We start from the raw sequence: 27987 nt of genomic DNA, 5'->3' as shown, positions 1-27987 counted from the left end.
TTCTGTGAGTCAGGCATCCATCTGCAAGGGGCCCCCGGTGCTCCTCCCTGCCCCCAGACCCCTGAGCACTGCCCCCCGGCCGCCTTCTCGCCACCCCTGCCGTCCTGCTGCCTTGGCTTCCTCGAGCTGCCCCCAGCATACACCAGGGGTGAGCATGTTGCCTCTGCATGCCTGCTCCCCGCTCAGCTCTCTGGGCGGCCTTTTTTTAAAGGGTCCTGCCTTATGGGCGTGAAACATCGGGGTCAGTCAGCTCAAGATTTCTTTGCACAGATGGGGTAGCCCCGGCTCTCAGAAGGGAAGTGACTTGCTCAAAGTCTCACTGCATTAGGGGCTGGGCCAGAACTCCTGGCAAGGCCTGGCCGGGAGTGACTGTTGGGGGACTCTGCAGCCCGCCGCCACGATAGGATGGCTCATGGGATTCAGTACACACTGCCCACCTTTTATGACTCTGGTGCCTCACCCTAAACAGCCTCGTGAACTTGAGAAGGAAACTTAGAACATTTTCCTCCTCTTGCTGCAAGGGCTTCATTGGTCTTTTGGAGGTTTGTGCGGACAGGGTGTTGTTGCTGAGGGAAAAAGCCCCAGCCAGGTGATGCTTCCTGGCACTGCCTGCCTTTACTATCAGCGGGCCCGAAAGGCAGCATGTGGGGTGCTTGGGGATTCAAGCTCTGGGGTCAAATGGCACAGTCACCGTGGGTGGTCACGGGCTCGTTTGTCCTCCTCTATAAGAGTGAGGATAATAGGAGCCCTACCTCAGGGGCCCGATTTAATAACAGGCCTGTAGGAAGAGCTCCATGAATGGGTCATATTGTTATCTGGTCCAAGGGGGGTTACTTCTCATCCTTCTTCTGTCTCCATCTCACTCTCTTGTGTTCTCTGAACTTGCTCACTCTTACTGACTGGCCTCTTGCTTGTGATCTCTTTAAATCAAGGCAGGGGTCAAGTTCAGAGTCATACTTGCAAAAAGGTCAGAGTTTGCCAGGCTCCAGGTGACCCTGCCTGGGGCGTTGTCTCATTGCACTACTCAAAGAGTTGGCTGCAGTTTGCAATATGCAAGGGTTCACACCCACTTCTTCCCTGGCTGTCCTCCCCTAGCACAGGAACACACACACACACACACACACACACGGTTCATGCAAATCCTCATGAAAGTACCACTGGTGGTACTTGGTTGGAGCTCAGTAAAGGCATGTGCCCATTTTATTTTCTGTCCTTTGGTGGTGGTGTTACCAGGCAGGCACTAAGCTAAGTATTAGAGGGTTGAGCAGAATAAGTGCCTACTAGCTGTTGCACAGAGTCGGTCACGACTGAAGCAACTTAGCATGCATGCATGTGTTGGAGAAGGAAATGGCAACCCACTCCAGCATTCTTGCCTGGAGACTCCCAGGGATGGAGGAGCCTGGTGGTCTGCCGACTATGGGGTCGCACAGAGCTGAACACACCTGAAGCGACTTAGCAGCAGCAGCATCTGTTCAGCACAGAGTTGGGCATTTTTAGGAAAGTGTTTCCCATGATTCTTGTAAGCACTGGGAGTAGGGGGCAGTATAGTTCATTAATCCCCATTTTACAGGTGGGTTCACTAAGGCTCAGAGAAAAGGCACATTGCACTTAAGGCAACAGTGCAGGGGTTAAAAGTCCATTTAATGATACAGATGCACTTATTTACAGAATAGCAACAGTCTCACAGACATACAAAGCGAACTTATGGTTACCAAAGGAGAAGGAGGGGGGAGGATAAATTAAGAATTGGGGATAAACAGATATATACTACTGTATGTAAATAGACAAAAACAAGGATCTAATGTATAGCACAGGGATCTTGTAATAACCTATAATGGAAAAGGATCGGAAAACTTGTGTGTATATGAATCACTTTGCTGTATGCCTGAAACATTGTACATCAACTGTACTTAAATTAAAAAAAAAAAACTTGTGTTAAAAAGATGATCTCATAAAATAAAAAAAAATGTCCGTTTAAGACAAGAGGGCACAGAGGACAGGATGAGCCTTGTGGCTGCCTTCAGAGGCAGCAGTGAGGAGCTGGGGGAGGGGAGGGGGAGCCCTGTGGTCTGGGGGCGCCGTGTGTCTCCCCTCGCCAGAAAGAGAAGGCTTCCATTGGAGCTCAGGGTAGGCTGCTTTGTCATTGTTCCTGGGCCCTCCTCTGCTGTGTGCTTGCTGTGTGACCTTAGGCAATGTCTTTCCCTCTCTGGGTCTATAAGGACTGCTCGCTCATTCACTCTCTCTTTGAATTTTCTGGAAACTCAGGCAGCTAATCAAACATGTTGGTTCTAGTGCTGTCCTTACTTTTCAAAAACTCCTTAGGACTGTGGGGGGTCATGGCCCAGCTCTCAGGGTGACCTTTATGTTGAGGAGTCATCACCAGGCTGGGAAGCTGTCAGAAAGTTCCTGTTTGCTCACAGGATGGTCCCAAACATGCCCACATGGATTCCTAGGCCTCTTCAGTGTGCATGCAGGACCGCACTTCCCAGAGTCCCCGCCTGCCCTGAAATTAACAAACCATGGGCCATGACTGTTACTGGTCCTGTTTCCCCCTTTTGTGCCAGGAGAGGGGACAGCTTGGATCTTTACTTTTCAGACTTTTTCAGGTGCTGCTCTAAAGCATGAGGGAAGGAGTAGTTGTCCCTGTACCTGTTTTAGATCCTGAGATTAACAGGAAGATTCTATATGCGAGACAAAGGGCAGTGAATGTTCCATTGCTAAAGAAGGAAACAAGCATTAAGAACCAGTAGACGACACCTTCTGGCTCAAGTCCATTGTGATGAGAATATTATCATGCTAAGGTCATCCTTGGATGACCCCAAGGCCCTGTGATCGCCACTGCAGCCTTCTGCTCACCTGCAGTAATGGCCCTACATGGGCTCCAGGTGGAAGAACCCGCAGCATGTCCCTGGACTTTGTGGGTACTCTGTGGCTGACAGGGTGCTCACCACTGACCTCTTAGCACTAGCTTGGGTAAGGCAGCTGCGGTTGCCACCCCACTTTAGGAATGAGAAACTGAGGCTTGGGGCAGGAAGAGCCTGCCCAAGGTGAGAGGCTGGGCCATCACCGTGGGGGCCGGGTGGTAATATCCTGCTCAAGGGCCAGGCTGGGCTTGGCCCCCACCTCTGCATGGGGCTTCCAGCCAGCGGAACCCACAGTGGGGTTAAACAGAAAGGCCTCCTGGAGGAAGGAAAAGATTCCCAGAGTTCTGTGCTTCAGGCCATTTTGGTTAAAAAAACCTAATTAGAGGTGACAATGGTGACTTTGTCTGTGTGCTCACGTTTTCCTCCCTCTTCCCCACACCTCCCCCTTCTCTGTCCCTCATTTGTTATATCCATGGGAAAACTAGGTAACGTTATAATTACTGAAAATATTGTGGGTCCGTGGAAGCTAGGGGGAGGGGCCCTGTGCCTGGGAGTGCAGGAGGCCTTTTTAAAAAAAAAAATTTTTTTTTTTTTTTAGGCTTTATTTTTTTCCTTTCGTTTGGAAATGGAGCCCTTTGCAGTCATGCTGTCACAGTTAAAATAAGGTTTAAATTACAGGCCAGCCCGTGGCTTTTCCCCTTTCTTTCAGAATTTTTGCCAACTTGCAATTTACTTAATGAAATCCTGCTATTCCGTTTAACGGGGATATTTTTTGCAGATGTTGATTTAACTTAGCTTTGCAAAATATGTGAACTGTACCGTTTCTTTTCCTATTTTTAACGGTTTCAGGATTCTAGTTCAGCAACTCCGCCGGCTCTGCCATGCCAACCGTGGTGTTTACTCCCAGCCCTTGAAAATATTTGTTTTCCATTGCGCTGGCTGCCCTCCCCTCCATCCCACATGCCCACAGAGGGGAGGGGTCCCATACACAGCAAATTCTTCCAGAGGCAACTCAGTCAGTTTCAGTCATGGGTGGAACTGGACTGAAGGGACACCAGAGTTTCTTACAGTCCAACCCCCTTGTTTTGAGGGAATGGATGCTCAGAGTGGGGAAGTGACTTGCCTAAAGTCGCACAGCAAATTAGGAGCATGGAGGCTTGAGGCATAAGCTGGGTCCTCTGGAGAGAGGTGAGAGTGGAGGAGTCAGGGTGTTTTTGCCTTGTGGCTATTTTGGCTGGTTCTTCTCTCTAGGAAGATATCTGCCCTCTCCCCCGACCCCGCCACTGCTGGGCTGGGGGTGGTTTGGGCTTGACTCTCCTGTGCCAGGGGAAGTTCTGCTTCATATTTACCTGAGGCGGCTATAGCTAGTGTAGAAATACCCCGAGAGCGCTGAGGCTTGGAGCTGTGGGGAAGGGTTCCTGCTGCTTGGCTGTCTTCTGTGAGCTGGTAAATTGTTTCCTCTCCCCAAGCCTCAGTTTCCCCACATGTACAGTGTAGGTGAGAGTCCTCGTCTCCTCTGTCAGGATCTAATGAGGAGGCCAGTGTGAGAAGCTCTGGCTGGAAGCCCAGCAGGTGTTCAGGGAATGCTTTTGTAACATCCTCACACACTGCCACTCCCCACGGGGGGGCGCAGGAAGAGAGGTGTGACAAGCAAGTGAACCTGGGGTCTGTGGGTACCAGGATCTGGGTCAGATGTAGTAGGACACGCCCCTTCTCTTCAGTGTGGGAACCCCTGCTCCACCAGCCACCCTCTCTTTAATGAGGACTCACCCAGAATGACAAGGACTCCCGTGGTGTCAGGAGAGAGTGAGCAGATTATTTTACTGAGTAGAGGCAGAGGCCCAGACTGGCAGGGGACTTGTCAGGGGCAGAGCTCAAACCCAGGGCATCACTCTTACTGGCTCCTGTGGTGATGGGTTCGGGGGGTCAGGCCCTGAGGATGGGTCTCTCTCTGAGTCCCCAGGTTGGGGGCTGGTACATCTTGACCCTGGCCCCTTTCAGGGCCTCGCCCCCAGTCTCTTGGAGGGCTTGCCTGGCTCCAGCCTTCTGGAGCAGGCTAAAGGAGATTCTGGAGGTGGGGCCAGCCAGGAGCGTGGGGGCAGCGATTCAGTGCTGGAAGGCGCCTGGCTGGGCCTGCCCCGATCGCCGCATTCCACACACACGCCCTAGATGCTAGAATGTCCACTGAGCTGCGAAGGAAGTGCTGGCAGGACAACAGAGCCGCGGGCGGGCGGAACGCGATGGGCCCGGGCACTGGAGATCGGGCCCGCTGCAGACGTGGAGATGGCCGGGCTAGGGCCAGGGATGGAGGGACGGCCTCCTTGGCAGGCTAGGTGACCTCAGGGAGCAGTTTCCCGTAGCCTCGAGGGCCTGGTTTCTGGTGAGGCTGACGAGAGGACCAGGGACCCTCCTTGAAACCAAGTCCACATTATGCAAACCCCATTTATATAAAGTGGTTGTTGTCTTTGTGTATGTCTGCGGGTGGAGGTGGTGGGAAGGGAAGGGTGACTGGAACTTTTGTTGCCTGAAGAATTCATCACATGGATCCTTGTATACTCATGACCCTTGGTTCCTTAACACTCTCCTTTTTATTACTAAATATAAAGTAGCATGTCATCACACAAGCAATGTAGTTATAGCCTCTTTTTATAACACTGAAAATATACTGGCAAAGCAGAAGTCTCCCTCTCTTTCCTTGCGACTTTCCTTCTGGGGGTTAAGCAAAACAGCAACGAAACAAGGTAGATTAAAAAATAACAACACGGCAAATCCCGACACTAGTGATAGTAACGAAAACATCACGGAAGCTCTCAGACTATTTTCATAAATCTAGGAGAGACATAGCTAAACAAAATCATATAGGAAGGTTGAAACTGAAGAGAATTGGTGGAGGTGGGTGGGACAGGGAAGATAACCTAAGTCAGTGCTAAGCAGAGAGAAAGCAAGTGCAGCAGTATTAACACAAGGTAATATAATTCCAGGCGAAAGAGCATTAGAAGGAACAAAGAGGCAAACTCTACAAAGATCAAGGGTTGGCAGACTTCGCCGTAAAGGGCTAGATAAACATTGTCGGCTTTGCAGGCTGTTCCGTCTCTGTCCCACTGCCGAGCTCTGCTGTGTGGCATACACATACACACAGACACAGACACACTGAGACACACAGACACAGACACACACAAACACACACACACAGACACACAGACACAGACACACAGAGACACACACACAGACACACACAAACACACACACACAGACACACAGAGACACACACACAGACACACACAAACACACAGACACAGACACACACAGACAGACACACACAGACACAGACACACAGAGACACACACACAGACACACACAAACACACAGACACAGACACACACACAGACACACACACACACACACCACAATGCTCGTGATTATGTTCCAGTAAAACTTCAGTACCCCAAACAAGTGGCAGGCCACATTTGGTATTTGCTGACCCCTGACATAGGTCAAAGCTAAACAGCCAGAAAGATATAATAATCAAGAATCTTTATACACTTAGCAACATAGTTTTGAAATCTCTAATAAATCAGAAGATGGATAGAGCTTCCCTGATGGCTCAATGGTAAAGAATCCACCTGTCAAGCAGAAGATGAGGGTTCGATCCCTGGGTTCGATCCCCTGGAGAAGGAAATGGCAACCCGCTCCAGTATTCTTGCCTGGAGAATTCCATGGACAGAGGAGCCTGGGGGGCTAAAATCCGTGGGGTCACAAAGAGCTGGACATGACTTAGCGACTAAACAAGAACAGCAACACAAAAGATAGACAGAAATAAAAAGGGAATTTGACAGACCTCCAGAAGAATGGGAGTTTGTAACACAGTGCTTTCCGAAGCTGACAGATCCGGGAGACGAGAGAGAGAAAGAGGGTTTTATGAAGACCACGGCAAACATTATGCACTACGTGTATCTGTCTATTTCCTGGTGCTTGTCCCATTGTCCTATGCCAGGACCCTGTGCCTCCTCCAGGTGTTTTAGGGTGGTCCGTCTTGTCTCTAAAAGGACTTGATGGATCAAGATAAGGTTGAAAGAGCTCTGCCTCTTCAGCATTCTGTGCTTCCTGCAGTGTGGAAGCCCCACCTACAAAATCCACCTGTCTCCCAGTGTTAAACACACCCAGTTGTAGGCAGGGTTGCCGCCCTGAATGAGCTCACAGTGGAGTGGGATCCTTGCCCACCACCTTCCTGTGGCTCCTTGTGTCCCCAACAGCCAAGGGCGCAGCCCTCACCGACGCCTGCAGACTCTCTTTTCTCCGTGAGCCCTTCTGTATTCTGTGATCTGGCCTCAGAAGGCTGCTTTGCCTTGACTTTGCCCATGTGCCTTTGCCCAGCCCAGCCCTCAGCCCCGAAGCGCCGCGCCCGACCCCTTCCACCCCTCCGTGGTCCCCCTCAGCTTCCTCTTCCCCTGGGTGAATTTGGTGGCCCAGCCTTCTTCGCCTCGCTGCCCCTCACTTACGTTTTTGGTGGTCATGTCCTCTCTTACCCAGGCTTGGAGTTCTGAGGGCAGAGGTGCACCCGGTCCCCTGACCCCAGGAGACCAGCCTTGTGCCCTGCGGGGACTCTGAGCAGGGACTGCATATGGAAAGGGGTGTCCATGGAGAGAGAGCCTCCCTGCCTCTCGCACGCGCCCTGGGAGCGGAGGTTAGACTGCATGTTTGTGAGTCCCGCCACCACCCCTTCACCAGTGGGTGACCTTGGATGAGTTAGGAGGCCTCAGTTTCCTCAGTGTCCAGTGAACAGGCGATTAATAATATTCCCCCCTACCCCACCCCCACCCACCCAGAGTTGCTGTGGGAAGTAGATGCCTGCCATGGGGTGAGCTAGCAGGACACGTCAGCTCCTGGCACAGTCGTTCCCTCTCCCATGATTCTTTGTCCTGGATGCTCTTGATCCCATTTCACAGATAGGGAGCCTGAGGCCCAGAGAGGCTAAGGCCATTCATCCCTGACACATAGCTAGTAAGTGGCAGAACTGGGATTTGAGCTGAGGCCCCTGACACAGGATCCCACGAGGAGGTGCATGCTGTCCCCAGGGCCTGTGCTCAAACACGCCCAGATGCACTGAGTCAGGCCCATCCGCGGTGGCTCCGGAGTGTCGCCTTCCCGGCTGGTCTCCCAGCCTGGCACTGGGACCGCCACGTCTGTCTAATGCTAGGAAGTCGATTCGGTTTGGTCTCCTTCCTGCCCCTGTCATCTGTCCCCTGGGGAAGCCAGCTCTGTCACTGCTATGCCAGGCTGCTGAACCCTCTCCTCATGGGATCGTGACATATCAGCCAGAAAGGGGCCTCTTAAATCTTGTGAAAAACATAGATTCCTGGGCTCCACCCAGGACCCATGAATCAGAATCTCCAGGGGCGGGGCCTGGGAATCTGGACAGAAGGGCCCAAAGCAGGGGAAACACTAGTTCTTTTAACCCTTTTATTTTTCAGTTAAAGAAACTGGGCTTCAGAGAGGAGTCTGTGTTGCAGGGAGGCTCAGAGAGCCTGGGGGCCTGAAAAGCCTTCTCTAGACCCTTACCTGGGCCAGCGCTGGTGCCCTCCGCAGCCCTCCCCTGCCCTGGCCCCAGCCAAGCCCTTAGCCTTGGACCTCTAGGAACCCTGTGCAATGGAAGTGGTTGCAAATGGGTGTGCAGAGACCTTCTGGAAACTCAGGCTCTGCTTGGAGACTTCCTGTGTCTTACAATGTTATCTTCAGAATAGGAAACTTTGCCCCATTTTTGCAACGCACATCCTTTGCCTGAGAGTCTGTGGTGGTGCCGGCCAGCCGGGGCGGGTCACTTCTCAGGCAGAGGCGGGGAGTCGTTCTGACAGCCATGTGAGGAAGACCTCTTTGCCTGCTACCCACAAGAACAAACAAACAGACCCTTTTGCAAAAATAATTCCTGTTGGCCAGACTCATCAGGAGCGTTTGTTCCTTGAGCTCAGTGATACTGAGGAGCATGTCCTTCCTTAGAGACAGGCTCCCTAGCCACGAGGCCCAACTCTGCTGCCTAACCTCTGGCAAGTGACTTCTGCTCTCTGAGCCTCGGTTTCCCCTTCTGTAAAGGGAGGAGGCTGGGCTGGATAAGTTCTGGCGCTAACAGTGAATAGCTCCCCAAGTATCCTTTTGATTCCTCTGCTTCCTCCAAGTTTCTCTTTGAAATCAGCATGCTATTGCTGTTAGACAGTGTGTTCCGGAGTACCCTATAATTTTCCGAGATTCCACCAATCCAAGACAGTCATGTCCCTCCTCACCCTCAACTCTGAGACATTCACATGACCCATTGGGGTGGTGAGTGGATTTCCCGAGTAACAGGTTCCATTTTGAACTGGGAGCAGGGAAATGCCCCTGGGAACTCAAAGGGAGCAGACTTTCTGCGGGCTTGCAGTTAGCTACACGCCCGGTCCAGAACTCACTTCCTATGGGCCAGCTGCAGAGAATGTTTATGCAGTTTCTTTTATTCCCCTCAGCCTGGAAGTCTTAAGGAGGACTCGGTTTGAGGGGAAAAAAATGTGTGTGTGTAGCCCACTAAATAACTTGGAACTGACCAGAAGGACTGATGTTTACAGAAACGAGAGCCTCTCTGATTTCCTTTGACACACACTCCTTGCCACAGGACTGATGATTCCTGCTTCCAGGGAGTCCAGGTTGGTGCACCGTTGCACACAGTAGGCATGAAGTGAGCGTGAGAGAGGAGCCCCACCTCCTGGGCAAATGCTCTTCTTGCCTCTCCGTGGCACTTCTGTTGGCTGGACCCCAAACCCACAATGAGTGGTTCTTGAAAACATCCTTCCCACTCTTTCCCCTCAGGGAATTGCTTTCAGGGTTTCAGGGTGGGGCCCTACATATTCCAGGCCTGGGCAGGGCAGCTCTCATGGCTGGGTGGGAGCAGTCAGGAGGAGCGGTGCCTTGGGAAGGTAGAGATGGTCAGACTGTGGCATGAGTGACCTGCTAAGATGCAGTTCTTGGTGGATCTTTGTAAGTAAGCGAGTCGGTCTGCCTGTTTGATGGTAAAGACCATGAGGAGGGAGAGGGTCAAACCTAGAGGATGCCCAGATTCCAAACATATGGGTGAAGGTCCTGGCCAAACTGTGGGTCAGCTACAGAACCCATGGTGACCGTGGTAGGACGTCCGTCTGGGGGCAGAGGCGGGCATATGGCAAGCCGCAGCCTCCATTGTGTTGTTGGTCTTACCTGACGGCGATATGTGAAGCCCAGGGAAGAGGTGCAGGAGTGCAAAGGCATTGGGAGGGAGAGGGGGAAGAAGCATCCCCCAGCGTACCTGGCTCCCCCACCCTGCAAGACACAGGATGCATCTTGCCCATGGGACACGGCGAGAGGCCCTTGCTAGCCTAAGGGGCACCTCTACGGCTGGCTTCATCACCCAGGGGGTGCTCCAGAGTCTTGGTGATCCAAAAGATGTCAGGAATGCACAGAGGACCGGAGCCGCGGGGTGGTGGTCTCAGGATGGGGGGCGGCGGCTCTGCGGGGCAACTCTGGATCTAGGAGATGGGGTGGGTGGAGGGAGAACAATCTTTCAGCCTCAAAGCTGAGCCTGAGGCCAGTGCCCCTTGCGGGGCGGGCTGGGGGGGGGAGGCTCTGCCTTCCTCTGGGGTCTCTAGGTGGGCAGGCTGCGGGGTAGCGCCAGGACAGGGGCACCCCGGGGAGGCTGGCGGCTCCAGGTCTCCCTGGCACAGCTCCAGCCCCCACGTGCCCAGAGACACAGGCGGTTGCTCCTGACTCGGTGGCCTTGGGGACCCGCCCGGCCGGAACCTGCCATTCCCCCGTCAGTGCCGCCTCCCTGACTTGGCAGGGCCATCTCCTCGCGCTGGAGCAGCCCTCGGTATTTCCAGCTTGGCCCTCTGCCCGCCTCGCTGGGGCCTCGCAGTCTGTCCTCCCGGGCCAGGACCAACACACCCTCTCAGCGTGACGGCTTCCCAGCCGTGCCTGGGCCTCTTCCTGCCACCCCCGACTCCCTGAGCCGAATCTTCGGTCCCCTCACCTAGCCTGCCTCTCAGAAACCATCAGTGGCCACCCTCTACCCCCATCCCCCGGAGGTGAAATGCACTTCCTCCCAGGGAGAAATGTGGGGCCTGGCTCATTTAGAAATCACCGAGGAAGCCATAAACATCCCGGGTTCCCCTGCTGCAGTTGACGCCCGAGGGGTTTCCACGTGGGGTGGGGCCCCTGCCCACCAGCTCTCACGTGGAAACGCCCCAGTTGGCTGCGTCCCCTGGCCACACGCCCTCGGAGAAGCTGCTTCTTTCAGATGGGCATGGAGATAATCGGGTGGCACATTGGCTTGCGGGAGCCAAGAGCTCCCTCTCCTTCCTGGGCGGCCGCTGAGGGACCTGGGGGTGCTAGAAGTGTAGCCCCCCACAAGTGGCTTTCTTTGCAGATGCTCAGAAAGGGAGCACTGAAAACCCAGGGGCTCACCAGCTGAGGCCATTGGCGGGTGGCTGATTGGAAAGGTTAGCCTCTGGGAACCAAATTTTGTGACGTTCAAGTACCCGAGACGGTGATGCTAACCGGATAATGTTTCCCGTTAGAGGTCATTGGGAGATGTGCTTTAGTGCACAGATAAGAGTGATTTGTAATTGGTATGCCCGTTGTTTATACAGTGCTAGTAGAATAAACAGTTCTCCTGAACCTTATTTATATTTTGCATTTGTTTATCAAAACTTTTTTTTAAAACTTCAACCCAGCTGCTTTCGGAATTGTTACAAACTCTGGATTTATGGGTCCTGATCAGTGATACTTTATGTGTGTGTGATCATTTATTTTGACAGCATGCATGTTTTATCCAAGAGCCTCAGTGCATGGGGTAAGGGAAGCTAAGAGTGTCCCTTCCTCCCCGGAATGTCAATGCTATAGGAAGGTTGGGAGACAACTGTTTGTCTTATCTGATCAAAATCATGGAGTAGATAACGCATGGGATTTCAAAGTGCCTTCCTAGACTAAACCCTGAGGGCTTGAGTGTGCAGAGCTTAACTGGGACACTGTGGTGAGGCTGACTCCTGGGGGATGCGTATGTGGCCAGTGGAGGATGGAGGAGCAGAGATGACCAAAGGATACTTGGCAGCAGTTTCCAGCAACAACAGATATTTCTCCTTTATTTATGACCGTATATGACCAAATATGACCATATTTATGAACATATAATGATATGTTGTCATTGTTCAGTTGCTGTCACGTCCAACTCTTTGTGACCCAGTGGCCTGCCACACACCAGTCTTCCCTGTCCTTCACTATCTCCTGGGGTTTGCTCAGACTCACGTCTGTGGAGTCAGTGATGCTATCTAGCCATCTCATCCTCTGCCACACTCTTTTCCTTTGCCTTCAATCTTTCCCAGCATCAGGGTCTTTTCCAATGAGTCAGCTCTTCGCATCAGGTGACCAAAGTATTGGAGCTTCAGCTTCAGCATCATTCCTTCCAAAGAAATCCCAGGGCTGATCTCCTTCAGAATGGACTGGTTGGATCTCCTTGCAGTCCAAGGGACTCTCAAGAGTCTTCTCCAACACCACAGTTCAAAAGCATCAATTCTTAAGCGTTCAGCTTTCTTTATAGTCCAACTCTCACATCCATACATGATCACTGGAAAAACCATAGCCTTGACTAGACGAACCTTTGTCAGCAAGGTAATGTCCTTGCTTTTTTAACACACTGTCTAGGTTTGTCATAGCTTTCCTTTCAAGGAGAAAGCATCTTTTAATTTCATGGCTAACCTCTCTATTGTTTTTGTCCTTCACTGGTCTTACAGCTTACTTTTGACGTTCCCCCACTAGCATTGGCATCCACCCTTCAGCGTGACTTCTAATCAGGAATTAATGGTGCCACTTAGCCCAAGGCTTTGGCACTGATCTCAGGAGAGCTTTGCTCTGATTTCACAATTGAACCTCACTGTTACAGGGGAATACATTTCACACTGAGGTTGGTCACCTTGTTCTGTTGATCCCCACTTTTCTTGGGGTGTTTGTCTGTATAAAGACCTCCCAAAGACTTGACCCAAAGAGGGGCTCACAGTTCTATCCTCTTTCTCACGCCCGAACTCACCTGAACCACTTGAATAAAACTGAACACAGCTGTAGCCTCTCCTGCCCTCTGCTTACCCAGCTCCCATCATTTTTATTCATCATTTAACCTTTTCCTGAGGCTAAAGTGAACAGGTGAAGTTAGGAGCACCACCTTCCCCCTGCCTACACACACACACACACACATGCATGGACGCACACACACACACATGCATGGACGCACACACGCACACACACACGTTGAGGGGGATGTAGCCCCATTTTACAGACGGGAAACAGGCATACTATGCTTTTGCACACAGGTAAGGTAGACACTCTGGGATGGAGTTGGAAAAGGAGACTTCTGGGTGTTTGGGTTTTCTGCTGTTATTTTTAACTCTGGTATGAAGCATCCTTTCTTGCAGTTATGGCCACGAGATAGGGCTGGGATGTTGTGAGACTCTTGATGTAACTGAAAGGGCCTGGCCTGTGAGTTCCTGACCAGGGAGGAAGTGGTTAGGTGGCCAAGAATGCAACCTGCACCTCCCAGATTAATTAATAATTGAGCGCTGGCTCCTGGCCAGAAGGAGCCAGGAGAGATACAGTGAACCGAGAGTGGTTAACTGCAGTGGGGGAAGGAAAAGTTTGACTTTGCCTGTGGCTAAAAGGGAAATTCACAATGGCCGTGATTTATGAGCTGAATTACTTCGGATCCTCCTTCTTGGGCCTGCACTCCAGGAATGCAGAGCCAATTGTGCCCACGGGGAAGGGAGGTGGGAGGAGTGGGGGGACAGGCGCCAGCCTCGGTGGAGGAGGTGTTGGTCAAACCCCTAGGAGAGGACCAGGAGAGAGGCTGGCTAACTGCCTGTTGGAAATTGTGTAGGCTAGAAGCTGAGTGCCCATCAGGTCACCCTCTGCAAGAAGGATGGGAGGAAGAGTGGGTATGGAGTCTGGTTCTCCTGGGTTCAAATTATGGCTGATTGACTTTGTGACCTTGAGCCTGGGGCTTAACTTCAGTGACCCTCCATTGCCTCCACTGTAAGATTCTGCCCACCTCCTAGGGTTGTTCTCAGGGTTAAATGAGATGGCGTGTGGGGACAGATGGTGATTGAGAGCCCCTGAATTCCCATGGGATGAATGGAGGCCTCAGTATTGGCCCAGCAGTGGCAGGATCATTACTTGGCGAAGTCCTGCTAATGTTTGCTGGGCCCATGCATGTCAGGTGTGTGCCACTTGGTCAAGTAGACACGATTATCCAACCTCCTTTCCCTACTAGAGTTGCTTCAAACTTCAGATTCAGGAAAGGCACTCCTTCCCCGCCCTTGTCATGCAGGTCCCTGTGGCTGCAAACAGCCCCGTGGAGGAGGGGGAAGTAGTTCTAGAACGCCCTTGGGTGTTGCCATCTGTTGGGTTCAGCCCAGGTATCTACCTGAGCTCTTTGTCTTTCATAGAAGACGTTAAGAATTACGAACTGGGAACTTCCCTGGTGGTTCAGTGGCTAAGACTCCAAGCTCCCAATGTTGGGACCCAGATTTGATCCCTGGTCAGGGAACTAGATCCCACATCCTGAAACCAAGAGTTCACATGCTGCAACTAAAGATCCACATGTCAACAAACATTGAAGATCCTGTGTGTTGCAGCTAAGAGCAGGCATAGGCAAATAAGTACAGATAAGTATGTTAAAAAGAATTAGGCACTGGGTCATGGCAAACAAGCCTTGTACCTCTCTCTACTGAAAAGTTAGCCTTGGGAATAGGAGACCAAACAGAAGCACAGTTGACAGCTGTGACATTGCTCCCACATTTTGCTGCATTGACTTGAGTCGTGCAGCTTGTGTGCCCGTGTGTATCTGGACACAGATTAAAGAATTACTCTGAGGGACTTACTGAGCCGACGGTTCACTTTCCCAAGATGCTTGGCTGACAGTGGAACCGACAGTCGGGGGAGCATCTTTGCCCTCCAGAGACAGGGATGAACCCTGATCCTCCTTCCTCGTTAACCCTGTGGGCAGTCACCCAGCCTCTCTGAACTTTATAGGCCATAACCTAAAAAGGGGTCCTTTATGAATGGACTTAGAGAATTGGAAAACCCTCCAGTTAGACAGAGAAGGCAATGGCACCCCACTCCAGTACTCTTGCCTGGAAAATCCCATGGACAGAGGAGCCTGGCAGGCTGCAGTCCATGGAGTCGCGAAGAGTCGGACACAACTGAACGACTTCACTTTCACTTTTCACTTTCATGCATTGGAGAAGGAAATGGCAACCCACTCCAGTGTTCTTGCCTGGAGAATCCTAGGGACGGGGGAGCCTGGTGGGCTGCCGTCTGTGGGGTCGCACAGAGTTGGACACGACTGAAGCGACTTAGCAGCAGCAGCAGCAGCAGCCACAGTTAGAAACAGCATCCTGCCATCACCACTGATTGGGGGAGAACCAACTTCTTGACTTGGGCTATAGGGGCTGCGAGAACCAAGCTTGGCTGCTTCCTTCTGCTTTGGAAACTGACCCTGGACTTGGGGTTGAGGCATGGGGTGCAAGTCTATGAGTCTGTGTCCACCTGCAGGCCTGCTGTGATGGATGGTTGCCTGACTTGCTCCTCCTCCGCACCTCTAGCCCCATGTCAAACAAGCCATCCCTTTCCAGACAGCTTGGAGCTTGGGCAGGGATGGCGCCCAGCAGCTCCAGCTGCGCACAGTAGCGCGACTGCAAACAGGAGGCCGACTAGCAGGGATGAACTTCTGCCAAGTCCTAGGTCATTTTGCAACATTTTTGTAAGGAACCTTTAAATCTCATGCTACTGTGTTCTTTACAGCAAATATGAATATTTAATTGTGGCTTAATGATCTCTCCAGTCAATATTAGCTTTTTGCTTATTATAAAGCATCCTTGTTTGCTCCAGAAATGTGTAAGAATGATCCAGGCAAGCCTCACTTGAAGAAAATCCAGTATGTAGGACCCTGCCTTCACTAAAGAGATATGGATTAGGTACCTTTGTGTTTAAAGATAAGGTTTCAATGCAAGGATTATTTGTAAATTGAATGCCTCTGCCCCTGGGACTTTAATTTGGGGGTGTTTATCCCAAAGTGTTAGTTGCTCAGTCATGTCCAACTCCTTTCAACCCCATGACTGTAGGCTGCCAGTCTCCTCTGTCCATGGAATTCTCCAGGCAAGAATACTGGAGTGGGTAGCCATTCCCTTCTCCAGATCTTTCTAACCCAGGGATCTAACCTGGGTCTTCTGCATTGCAGGCACATTCTTTACCATCTGAGCCACCCAAAACGCATCCCAAAGCGCATCTTTAATGTGAATAAGGCATATTTGACTTGCAGAGGTCACATGATACTGGTTCATTGGTAAATAACAACACGCTGGTGTTAGGTGAGGCATATCTTTGAGAGCTTTGCAAATGAGAAAATCAGCTCCCATCCTGTTCTCTGGCATTTCCATGGAGAGCCATGCTCCCTGTTCCATTCACCCTCACAGACCTAGCAAGCCTGAGAAATTAAGTCCACCCCCATTGCCAAACAAGGTGACTGTGGGCTTCAGGTGATTTTGCTTTATTGAAACAAGTGTGGCACATAGGGAGCTCATCTGGCGTTCCATTGGCTGGGTTGCATCGTGAAGATCAGCAAACAGGATGTTGCTTCTCCCTCCCCGGCTCCATGCCCTGGCTTCTAGGCCACCTTGGTGTCTGTCATCTGTTCAAGGGGAATGGCATGGCTGCTGTGTTTTTTCCAACCTGGGGAAAATCCGATGATTTCCCAAGTGCCTGCCCAGCCCTCAGATGCGAAATTCCAGTCATCTCCTGTTATTGACAGCGTCTTGGTCAGGAGGCAGGGTGCCTGATCCCAGCGTGGGAAGGGCAGAGGCAAATCCCCGGCCAGCCTGCTTGCAGGTGGGTGAGGTGGAGACACACGCCCTCCTGATGCCGGCATCAAAGAGCATCATGGAGGAGGGGCTGAGTGGTTCAGACCCAGGGACTCAGGAAGGCTTTTCAAAGGAGGTGACATTGGGGCCTTGGTAGTTGAGTAAGAGTCTGATGTACTTTGGGGAATGGAGGAAGAATCTCGTGTTCATCAAGTGCCAGTTACTGTCGTTAGGGCTGTCATGAACCCGCCCCCCAACCTTGACCCCTTGGAGTGAGTTGCACTAGCTTCATGGGTGTTCGGTGATGTGTGCCCCACTCAGGGCCTTGTGCAGAGAAGGGGCCTCTGCTCAGTTTAAGGCTCCGCTTTCACTACTGAAATTCTGGATACATTTTGAACAAGGAACCCTGCCTTTTCATTTTGAACTGGGCCCCCCAGTTCTAGCGGGTCTCTACACTCAGAGGTGTAGTCCCCTGGTCACAGTAATCCAGTTGTTAGGATCTGCGCTAGTTCACCTCTCTGCTGCCTGTGGTCTCTCGGAACTTTCCAGATCAAGAGAGAGTGGGATGGACAAAGTACACCTGGGGGTGGGGCGGGGGAGGTGTTCAAGGCCCAGGGAGCTAAAGGATCCCCCTCACAGCGGACGGTGGAGCCAGGGGTTTGAGGGGCCTGGGTTGTCGGGGCCTCCCCTGGGATGTTTCTGCAGCAGTGTAGGTTCCTGCCTCCGAGACAAGTTGGTTGAGGGCAGTTTTAAGGTTCTTTGCTTGTATGGCTTTCTGTTAGGTCCAGGAAGAAGTCTGAGGCAGGAGGTTTGCCAATAAAACTCATATTGTATTTGGGAAATAAAAGAGAAGTGGAGGTGCCCTGAATGCCCCCGACAGGGCAGGAGCGTGTCCCCAAATGGACTTCCTTGAAGCACGTCGCCAATTACCAGAGACCGCTTCCCCCCACTTCTGACGCCTGCGCAGGCTGTCCCCGTCTGAACCCCCAAAGGGCCGACTTGGTTCTCTGTGTTCTCGGATTCAACAGGGAAGTCAAGGTGGGGTTGAGTCAGTGAACTCTGGCACCTGAAGGCTCAGGTGAAAACCCACTCTCCCCCAAGACAGGAACCCCGAAGAGCAGCCAGGGCCTGGCTCCTGTGAGAATTCAGGAGTTCAGCCATCAGCAAGGCTGACTCGCAGGCAGGGAGGACGGGGGCAGGAGGGTGGGGGGGCCTTCCCTTCTCACAACTGCTGCCTCTCCTGGGGACCCAGGTACCCAGCTTCGTCATTGTGCACACACAGTGCTCTTTTAGAATCTTTCCAGGGTTAATATGAAGAGCCAGGCTTTCCCACCCCAGGGGGTCTCTGGCTAAGGAAACAAACTTACTCAGAGCCCTGACTTTGTGATAAAACAAAAGACGACCTGGAATGGGAGCAAAGTTCAGAGGCTTTTGTTGCAGAAACTGGTTCCTTCTGGAAAACCTGGGGCTGATTTTATAAGCTGCTTATCACCGGCTCTCCCCTCCCCTCCCCTTGGAGACTGACGCTTTTCACCGTCCTTCCCTCCAGGACACAGGGAACCAGAATTCTCCCACCTAGACTAGAATTTCTGCCTGAAGTCTGAGAGGCTCTCCCACTCAGCCTCCTTGCGGTTGTTTTTCAGTCACTAAGTCATACCCAACTCTTTACCACTCCATGGACTGCAGCCCATCAGACTTCCCTGTCTTTCACTATCTCCTGGAGTTTACTCAAATTCATGTCTATTTAGTCAGTGATGGCATCCAACCATCTCATCCTCTGTTGCCCTCTTCTCGTCTTGCCCTCCATCTTTCTCAGCATCAGGGTCTTTTCCAATGAGTCGGCTTTTTGCATCAGGTGGTCAGAGTATTGGAGCTTCAGCTTCAGCATCAGCATCAGTCCTTCCAGTGAATATTCAGGGTTGATTTCCTTTAGGTTTGACTGGTTTGATCTCCTTGCTGCCTCTTTGGCGTCTTGTCTTGTCCAGCATAGGGTGTTGGGGCTTCCTTTAGGACCGTCGGACCGGTCCAGGTAGGCCTGCTGGTGTTTCTGGGGTACAGTCTGATGCTCAGCTCTGATGGAGAGTGATCTGATGGCAGCCTCAGTGTGGCTCTCAGAGCTGGGCCTGCCTGCAGAATGTTTTTAAGAAGGAAGCTTGGACCACAAAGCACCAAGGCCTGGGGAGAAAAGCCACAGCCCCCAGGCCCAGAGAACCTCAGAAAAGCTTACAGGGGCAGCAGGGCGAGAAGGATGCTGATGGAAGTGGTAGGTCCTGGTGGGCTCCGGGGATACTACGTGTGGAGGACACCCTGAGCAGCCCTGTGTAGCAGGGCCCAGATGAGAGCTTGTTTTATGCCAGGGTTGCAAGAGGAGCTCATCTTTTCAGGATCCATTCGCATACTGCAGGAGATTAAATAACGGAAACCTTACCCACCTCAGCCCAGGCCGCCACCTGGTTCTGCAGGAGACATGGGACTGAGCAGGCAGGGGTCAAGGTGCCAAGGGTGAAAGAATCCCGCTGGGTCCAGCAGGACTGTTCTTAGAGAAGACCAGCGACGACTCAGCAGGCTGGCCACTGACAGCGCTTACTCCCTCTAAACCCCTCAGGGCGGCGGCTCCCTGGGCCTCCCAGCAGAGCAGAGGCAGCACGCAGGGCCCAGCAGAGAGAAGCGGGCTCGGAGTCAGGCCATCCGGTCAGGATTCCCACGCAGCCCTGCTCTGTGGCCTCTGTGACTTGGGGTCTGTCCTCAGAGAATGGGGGTGATCCTGCCTCCTGAACTGGGTGCGGAGCAGAGAGCACCCGGCACGCCCCACACCCTCCAATTACTCAGCCAGGGTCAGCAGCCCTGGTCACCCACCATTACTGCAGTACGTGTAGAACACGCTCCTTGTGTCGAGGAGGGGAGATGGGCGTCCATGGGAGAAACTGTACTGAAACACTGAAAAAATATATGTTCGCAGGGCTGCATAGGGGTCCATAGATAGTTGTTAGAAGGCATGGTTTTTGAAAACCCCCAAAGGTGAGCAGTGTCTGTTGGGGCCTCCATATTGACACATCTAAAGACCACTTTGAATATCCAGTCTTTATAAAGCCGCCAGGTGCCGGCTTGGAGTGGACATGGATGGGCTGTTACAACACAGATTCTGTGCCATTACCCTGCAGGCCTCTGGGGTTTTGCAGCTTATAGGTTGTAACCATGAGAGAGCAATGCAAAGTCCCCAGTCTCCAGATAGACATGAGCTTGGATCCCAGATTTATCTGCAGCTTCTTAGGTGAGGACTCTGGACTCACTACCTGACTTTCAGGCCTCAGCGGCGTCTAAAAATGGGAATTGCTAAGAGAATGAACAGTATGATGAGACAGTGCATTTAAAGTGCTTCCTACTCTGCTTAGCATTTGGTAAAAGTTCATTAGATGTTGGCTGGTATATCATCATCATTATTACTACTATTACTACTGGCTGGTTCATTTTATTGTTCTTACTACTAGTGCGCCTCTTCTTAGCATTTCCCCTTGATTCTCAATTCCACTGGCACATTACCTAACCTAATATGAATACCCTTATGAACTATTCAGGCTGAATCAATCTATTAAATAATTTATACAATTAGAGATAAGATATACAGTGGTAATAACACTAGTGAAAGAGAATAGCTGTTACTTACCGAGTGCTTATTTTGAACCAGGCATTATTTTATGCGCTTGAAATTAACCCCACCAGCTCGAGGCAGTAAGTGCTGATTGCATCCCCATTTTACAGATTAGGAAACTGAGGCACAGGGAGTGAAAGCACTTACCCAAGATTTCACTGCTGGTGAGTGGCAGGGCTGAGATTCACCATAGGCAGCTTTGCTCCTGGACCCTATGCAGGAGACACCCAACTGGTCCTAGCTGCCAGTCTATTGTGAATTTCTCTGTAGCCCTGGCCAGTTCCTTTCCCTCTTGGGGCCTCAGTTTTGCATCTGCAGAATCCTGAGTTTTGGCCACATGGACCACGAATTTCCTGGACTCCCTCCTCCTGTTGTCATTTTCCCTTTGCCTGCTTCACTGCTCTCCAGGGGGTAACCCCCCGCCCTCCTGCCCCCAGCAGAGCGGCTAGTCAACTGTCTGGAAAGTGGTGGCCAAACAGTCCTTGGCCCAGAGACCAGCGGCTGAATGAGCCCCCAAGGTGGACCCCGTGAAGGCGGCGGTGGTGGCCAGACCGCCCGTGATGTAATGACCGATTAGGAACTTCCTCTTGGAAGCCTGGCTTCCTCCAGGGGCCAAAGGTGCTGGAGTTGAGGTGGGGGCGGGGAGGGGCGGGTTGGAGCGAATAAGAGGAAACTCCTGTCAGCTGGGCCCTGCTTTTGGAGAGCTTTCAGCAGAGAGGCTCGTTCTGAGCTGTTGACCATTAACATGGCCCTGTGTGCATTCTTTCTCTGCTTTTACTGCCGGATCTCAGTGAATAAAGGACGGGTCTCCCCCTCCCTTAACGAAGGAAAAAAAAAGAGCCTCTAATTAATGCTGCATCTTTAGACTTGCTGCAAAACCTGAAGCCATTTCTGCAGCTTAAAATGACAAAGGAAGGTTAAGTGGAAACTTCTCTTCCCCCCTTTAGTTTGATAACAAAAACTACTTATCTAATGGGCAAACAAGGCTTTTAAAGGGGTGTTAGGTTAACCAGATGCAGGGCCACGTAATTACTCCCAGGCCTGAGAGCCTCAGATGAAAAAGCTCCTGGTTGGATGGGAACTTAAAAGCCGCGGGCATGACATGGGCCAGAAGAAAGGAGTTTTCCAGGAGGGCAGGCGGCCCCAGCAGGGCTCTGTGCAAAGGGGATTGGAAAAGCCAGCCCTAGGCTCCTCCTTGGCTCTGCCACCAACTTGCTGGGTGACCCTGGGCAAGTCACTTAGCTTCTCTGAGCCTCCCTTCCCAGCTCTCGGTGGGGTCTGCCCTTGTTTCATTGTTCATTTAAGGTGTGGCTGGGCCAGCCCCCGGAAAGGCAGTGAGGCTGCTGTGGCCCAAGGGGGTGTGAAGCAGCAGCCAAAGCTTTGAACATGGAGGAGGCCTGAGCAGCCCAGCTAGGCGCTGGAGCCTGGGGGACTCAGGGCCAGCTTTCTGCGAATGCCCGGAGCCTTCACATTTCCCTTCCTTGGAGTCTAAGCGATCCGGAGACTTTCATCTGGGCACTTCTCTGGTTCGCCTCCCAGGGTGGGCAAGTCCAGGGCAGTCTGGCGCGGCGGAAAGGGGAAGTCACGAGGGAAACAGGCTGCATTGCGTTGTTCAGGCTTTTGGAGTGTGCGGCCCACGGGGGAGCACGCAGGAACGTTCCTGCCCTTTGTTTTGACAGAAAGCTGCTGATTCAAAGAAGCTAAAGGCTTTCCTTGGTATTTCAGTTTTCCCCACCTTCCCCAGACTACAGTTGGCCCCCTAGGTGCCCCAGCACCCCCACAAAATTACACATTGGGCTCGCAGGACCCTCACTTGGTCAAGAGGCCCAGAGGAAGGAATGCCAGCCATCGGAGGGGCTGGCTGCAGTGCAGGGGAGGGGACCTTCTGCTGGGCCAGTCTCCTCCTGCCCACGACAGGCATCCACCACCCTCTGGTGGCAGGAATGTGGGCGCCACCCAGAGGCCAGGCCACCCTTGTCCGGCCTGTCCCCTGGGCCCCCTGGGAGCCCTGCTGAGACCACTTTTAGGACAAGACACAGAGGGCTGGCCTGGCAGCACATTTCTATCTTTGTTGTCATCCTTTCAAGGCATCATACCTACGATGCATTGCACAGCTCTTCAGTGCACAGGTCATGATTTTTGACAGTGTGTATACCCGAGTTCCTGCTGTTGAAGACAGCAAACGTTTCCAGCACCCCAGAAAGTTTCCTCATCCCCAGGGATTACTCCCCAGAGGTAATCCCTGTTCTGATTTCTGTCACTTTAGCTTCGTTTTGTCTACTTAAGAATTTCATATCAGTGGAGACAGCACATCTTTTGGGTCTGGCTTCTTTCACTCAGCCAGATGCATCTGAGATGCACCCACATTGGGGTGTGTTTCAGTAGTTTATTACTTTTTACTGGTGAATCGTGTTCCACTATATTGTGTGCATGCTCAGTTGTATCTGACTCCTTGAAACCCTATGGATTGTAGCCCGCCAGGCTCCTCTGTCCACAGGATTTTCTCAGCGAGACTACTGGAGTGGGTTGCTATTTCCTCCTCCCGGGGATCTTCCTAACCCACGGATCCAACCTGAGTCTCTTGCGTCTCCTGCATTGGCAGGTGGGAATTTACCACTGCACCACCTGGGAAGCCCTCTTGTACTGAATGGATGTGCCTTATTTTTGTTTATCCATTATCATAGTCTGTTTCGGCTGTAATCACAATGGTACCCTAAATTGGGTGGCCTAAATAATACATATTTATTTCTCACAGTTCTGGAGTCTGGGAAATCCAAGATCAAAATGCTTGCTGGTAAACCTGGTCTCTAGTGAGGGCCATTTCCTGGTTCATAAATGGCCATATTCTTGCTATAGTCTCACACAGTGGAGTGAGGGGGCTTTCTGGGGTCTCTTTTAAAGGGCACTGATCTGTTCATGAGCTCCTCATTTCCCAAGGGCCCTATCTTCTAATACTGTCACGTCAGGGATTAGCATTTTCAACCTGAACTTGGGGAGGGACACGCATGAGCATTTAGTCCATTAACATCCATCCTCCTGCTCATGGACATCTGAGCTGCTTTCCAGGTTTGGGTGATTATGGGTAGAGCTGCTGTGAACACTCATGAAGTCATAGACGCGTAGAGCTCACTGTTCAGAGGGGAAGACTGAGGCCGGGAGAAGAGAGCGCGCCTGCAGATCGGGGCTGGGAGACGGAACACCTGACTGCAGCACTCCTGACCCCCCCGGTCTGGTGCTGCTCCTCCAGATCTGCCCCAGACATCACGCCAGACCACGCCTCTCCTCTCCCCCTCCCCCCGGAACCCTTCCAGCCAGACCCAGAGTCTGGCTGGGAACTAGGCCAGGCCCTGAGCAGGGGGTAGCGAGCAGGAGTTTCGGTCAGAGAGCGGTCATCTTTGATGTTGTTCACTCGGGTCTGACTCCCCGGTATTTATTTGCAATTAAGGAGCTGGTTCCTAATTAGGCTGATGGCGGGACCACAGCCTTGGAACCATGAGAAGAAAAGGATCTGCTGCAGATGAGGCTGTCCCCTCGCATCCCGAGAGGCAGCCCAGGCTGCAGATGAGGCTGTCCCCTCGCATCCCGAGAGGCAGCCCAGGCTGCAGATGAGCGGCCTGGTGGGTGGAGTGGGGCTCGGCGTCTCAGGGGAGTGGAGAGGGGACCCTGGGTTTGGGCGTGCCTGACTGCTCACTCGCAGAGAGCGTTGTTAGCTTGTGAACACGCAGCATTAGATGTGAATACACGTGTGTGTGTAAACAGAGCCACAGGAGCACTCATCTGTGTCCCTCATGTTCAGCTATTCATCGCTTCACTTTGATTTCTTCACTTAGGAGCACCTCTTTGCACTTCAGGTACCAGGCTGGGAGCTAAAGCTTAACACTGGTAAAGTGCTTTACAATTTGCAAAGGCCACTGCTGTCCATTGTCCTGTTGTAACCTCCCATGGTGGTGATCCTGGGTCATGACCCCCAACACCTAAGGAGCCCTGGCCTTTGAAGGGTTAGGCCAGCATGGGGACAAATAAACAGCTGCTTCTTTCTGCTCCAAATTGATCTGCTGCTGGAGTTGCCAGAAAGTTCAAAGAGGGACTGTGTAATTGAGGTACTCAATTATGAACAAGTCCATTTTACAGATGGGGAGATTGAGGCTTGGGGACATTCAGTGACTTGTTCATGGCCACATATCTAGTCAGTGGTGAAAGTTAGGTCTGTCTCACTCGGAAACCTTTCGGATCATGGGACAAGCATGAGGTTAGAATTCTGAGGTCTCTAGTTCTGGTCCCACTTCTGCCACCCACCGCTATATGACCTTGGGCAAGTCACCTGGTACCCCTCCCCCCGGGCACCATCTTTGGGGCACAAGGACACTGGACTCAGTTGATGGTTCCCACAGGCCACTCTCAGGACTGAGTTTTCACTGGGCTATTGTGAAAGAAACAAGAAAATTTCTTACAATGTAAATGTATTTAAAAATTTTCTGATTTGATTTTTAAAATACTCTATTTTTTGAGAATCAAATTGTACTTTCTTTTGTGCTAGTGACAGTAGATGGTCTTGGGGTTTTTAACCAGTCTGTATGTGACAAAATAAAATTGTAGTGACCTTGTAATATTCCCACCCCACACCCATTAAACAGTGTATTGGTTTGTGAAATTCCAGAGTATTGGGGCTCCCTGGATGAAATAGTGCTGAGGGACCCTCAAGCACTGGAGCCCAGAGACCCTGAGAGCTAGGTGGAGACAAGGAGGCCTCAGGCATGGTGACAGGCTCACCTGCTGGGCTGCTGTCTGAGGATGAGACCTGAGACCCTAGACCTTGGCCAGCAGCTTTCAGGCCTGAGGCCATCAGCCCCAGCTACTGGGAAGGATTCCAGTAAGGGGTAGGGTGACGGCAGTATGCCCACACTTGGCATATATTCTGTTTCCTTCCCTTGCAGGGTGTTCCAAGAGCACCCTGGACGATACCTGCAGACTTGGGACAGATGCAGAGGGGACTAAGACCCACCCATTCCTCCTTGAGAGTCGAGGCCAGCCAGGGACACTGACCAACCGCACAGACCCCTGCTCAGGCCAAGAGCGAGGCTGCATTTGAGGCTCTAGGTGCACAGGAGGGAGAGGTCGGAGAGGGCTTCCCAGAGGCGGCAGTCCATCCCTTGGAATTTGGAAGCCCTGGCCCAGAGCCCAGGCTTGATGAGGTGTTACTGCTCATCCAGAGGCCACAGGAGGTGAGGCCTGGACTAGGCGGTGTCCTGGAGCACCACAGCTGGGGCAGGCTGGGCCCCAGGGCAACTCGGGGTGGGTGGTTTATCCCCATGCATAGGGTTCCATCCCCCGTGAGGAGCACTGACTGGGACAAGACCCAGGGCACAGGTGTTGACTGGGGTTTGGGGGGGTGGTTAGATGATGAGGGCACAATTGGTTTGGCTTGGCTGGGATTGGAGGTGCTGAGGAGGGGGACAGGAAGGCCCACCTGGCCTTGAATTAAAAGCCTTTGAGGAGCTGGGAGGGAGGAAGTGCCCCACCCCTAGGGTCCCATTACTCTTCTCTCTGTTAAAGTGCTTCTTAAGCTTTTACGAGTGGCTACACCCTGGGGCAGAGCTGCCCCTTTATGACTAGGGTGGCCCCTCTGTGCTGGTCGGCGGGGCAGCAGCACTCCCTCCCCCAGTAGAATTGTGTAAGTCTTCAGGGGATGAAGGTCTTTCGTTTGTGACTCACCAGCTTTTGGGGAAGCACTTCTAGGGATTCACAGCCCACGAGAACTGTCATGGTTACAGATAGGGAGACTGAGGCTCCGAGAAGGCGGGGCGCCTGTCTGGAGTGTGGAGACGAGCTCCCCTCAAGAGTGCGGCCTGGCACTGATGCCAGCCCCAGCACTGGTTTTTGTTTTTTTTTTTTTTAATTTTAAAATCTTTAATTCTTACATGCATTCCCAAACATGAACCCCCCTCCCACCTCCCTCCCCCAGCCCCAGCACTGTTGAGCATGTGCCCTTAGCCGGTTATGGCACCTCCTGGGGCCTCAGTTTCCACACCTGTAAACAAGGCTGGTAGCAGGTGCACCAAGAAGTCACCTGGCTTACGGAGGGCACTCAGAGGTGCCTGCTGCCTGTGTTGTCGCCCAGCATTCTCCAGGCACATTTCTTTGCCTCCACACCTCTGTGCCTGGAGCACTGATGGAATTCTCCTCTAAGGAGAAGGTTGGTTTCGGAGTTTCACAGCCAGGCTGGGACGGTGCTGCTCCTCTGCATCTTGACAACTCTCAGACCAAGGCCAGATGGATGGATGGAGAAGGGGACAAGGGTGTGGGGTACTCCTGGCTGCCCAGCTGCTGGGACTGGCCTAGTGCCCACTGGCTGAGGGGTAGGTCAGCTGAGAGCAGGGAGCAGGGCCTATTTCCCCCACTCTGACCACAGCTAGAACCATGAGGGGTCTGCGTAGGGACCATGAGACAAAGTATACATCCTCAGGGGCTAGCCTGGGGCCCTGTGGCTGGGACCTTAATGCCACCCTTTGAGACTGTGCCCAGCCCCAGGCAGAGCACAGCAAGCAACCTAACAGGAAGCCCCTCAGGTGCACAGCTCCCTGCTTGGCTGGGGCGGGGGGGGGGGGCTCCCAGAACATAAGGGAACGTCGGGAGCTCTGTCACCCTGCTGCTCTGGGACGTCTGGGCGGGACTGGACTGAAGGCAGACAGCTGACCTCACCCAGGCTCCTGAATGAAGTTGTTGGCAGTGCTTTCTCCCTCAGGTGTGACTGGACTTTGCTCTGTTTCTCTGGGAGAAGCTGAGCTATAAAGGGCCTCACTGTGTCCTCATCAGGCCTCCAGCAGACCTTCTCCCTCTGCCAAAGCCCCAGCCAAGGGCCTGAGTGGGAAACACATCACCCCACTGGGCAGTCTGCTTCTCAGAGCCGTGAGCTCAAAGGAGAGCCCAGGCGTCAAAATGCTTCAGAATCTGAGGCCAGCGATGCCTGAGGGCAGTGAGGAGGAGCCTGCCCTTCAAGACGGGGCCCTTGCTATACCTAGTTTCAGGAAATTGTTAAATTCACGCAGACGCATAGAGGTGCTCCCAGCTGGAGTGAAAAGGGATTCCAGTCTTCATCCAGGCCACATCTTTGCTGTCACTGGGGAAAGTGGGGTCTGGAGAGGAACAGCTCGGAAACTGGAGCCCTTGAGGAGCGATCTCCTTTCCCACTTAGAGACCCTTCGTTTCTCTGTCTCACAGAAGCGGCTGCAGTTCTGGTGAAGACCTCCACTTCCTGCCAAGAGAGCCAACCTGAGGGGCTGGGGGTGGGGGTTGCTGGGAGACTGCATGACGCTCAAGGCTGAGGCTGGGAGCCGTCAGCATTGAGCAGCTGTGATTCCCAGCTGCAAGAGATACTGGGGGCCACGTCCCCTACCCTACCCTATCCTGCCTTCTGATTCCTGAGACCCCTCCAAAGGGTGATTTACATCCCTCCATTGCCTCACCCTGGTAACTCACACAGTAAAGAATCCACCTACAATGCAGGACACCTGGGTTTGAGTCCTGGGTCAGGAAGATCCCTTGGAGAAGGGAATAGCAACCTACTCCAGTATTCTTGCCT

At 52.5% G+C, this 27987-nt stretch overlaps 1 protein-coding gene across 2 annotated transcripts in view; it reads left to right on the top strand.

The window, feature by feature from the left end:
- SMAD6 (SMAD family member 6) overlaps nucleotides 1-27987 on the top strand; it is a 76561-nt gene that overhangs the window by 46997 nt on the left and 1577 nt on the right. The window lies entirely within an intron of this gene.

This window comes from Capra hircus, chromosome 10, assembly GCF_001704415.2.
Source record: "Capra hircus breed San Clemente chromosome 10, ASM170441v1, whole genome shotgun sequence".
NCBI classification, from domain to species: domain Eukaryota; kingdom Metazoa; phylum Chordata; class Mammalia; order Artiodactyla; family Bovidae; genus Capra; species Capra hircus.
The sequence above is the reverse complement of the archived record's forward strand: the minus strand, read 5'-3'. Positions and strand labels throughout refer to the sequence as shown.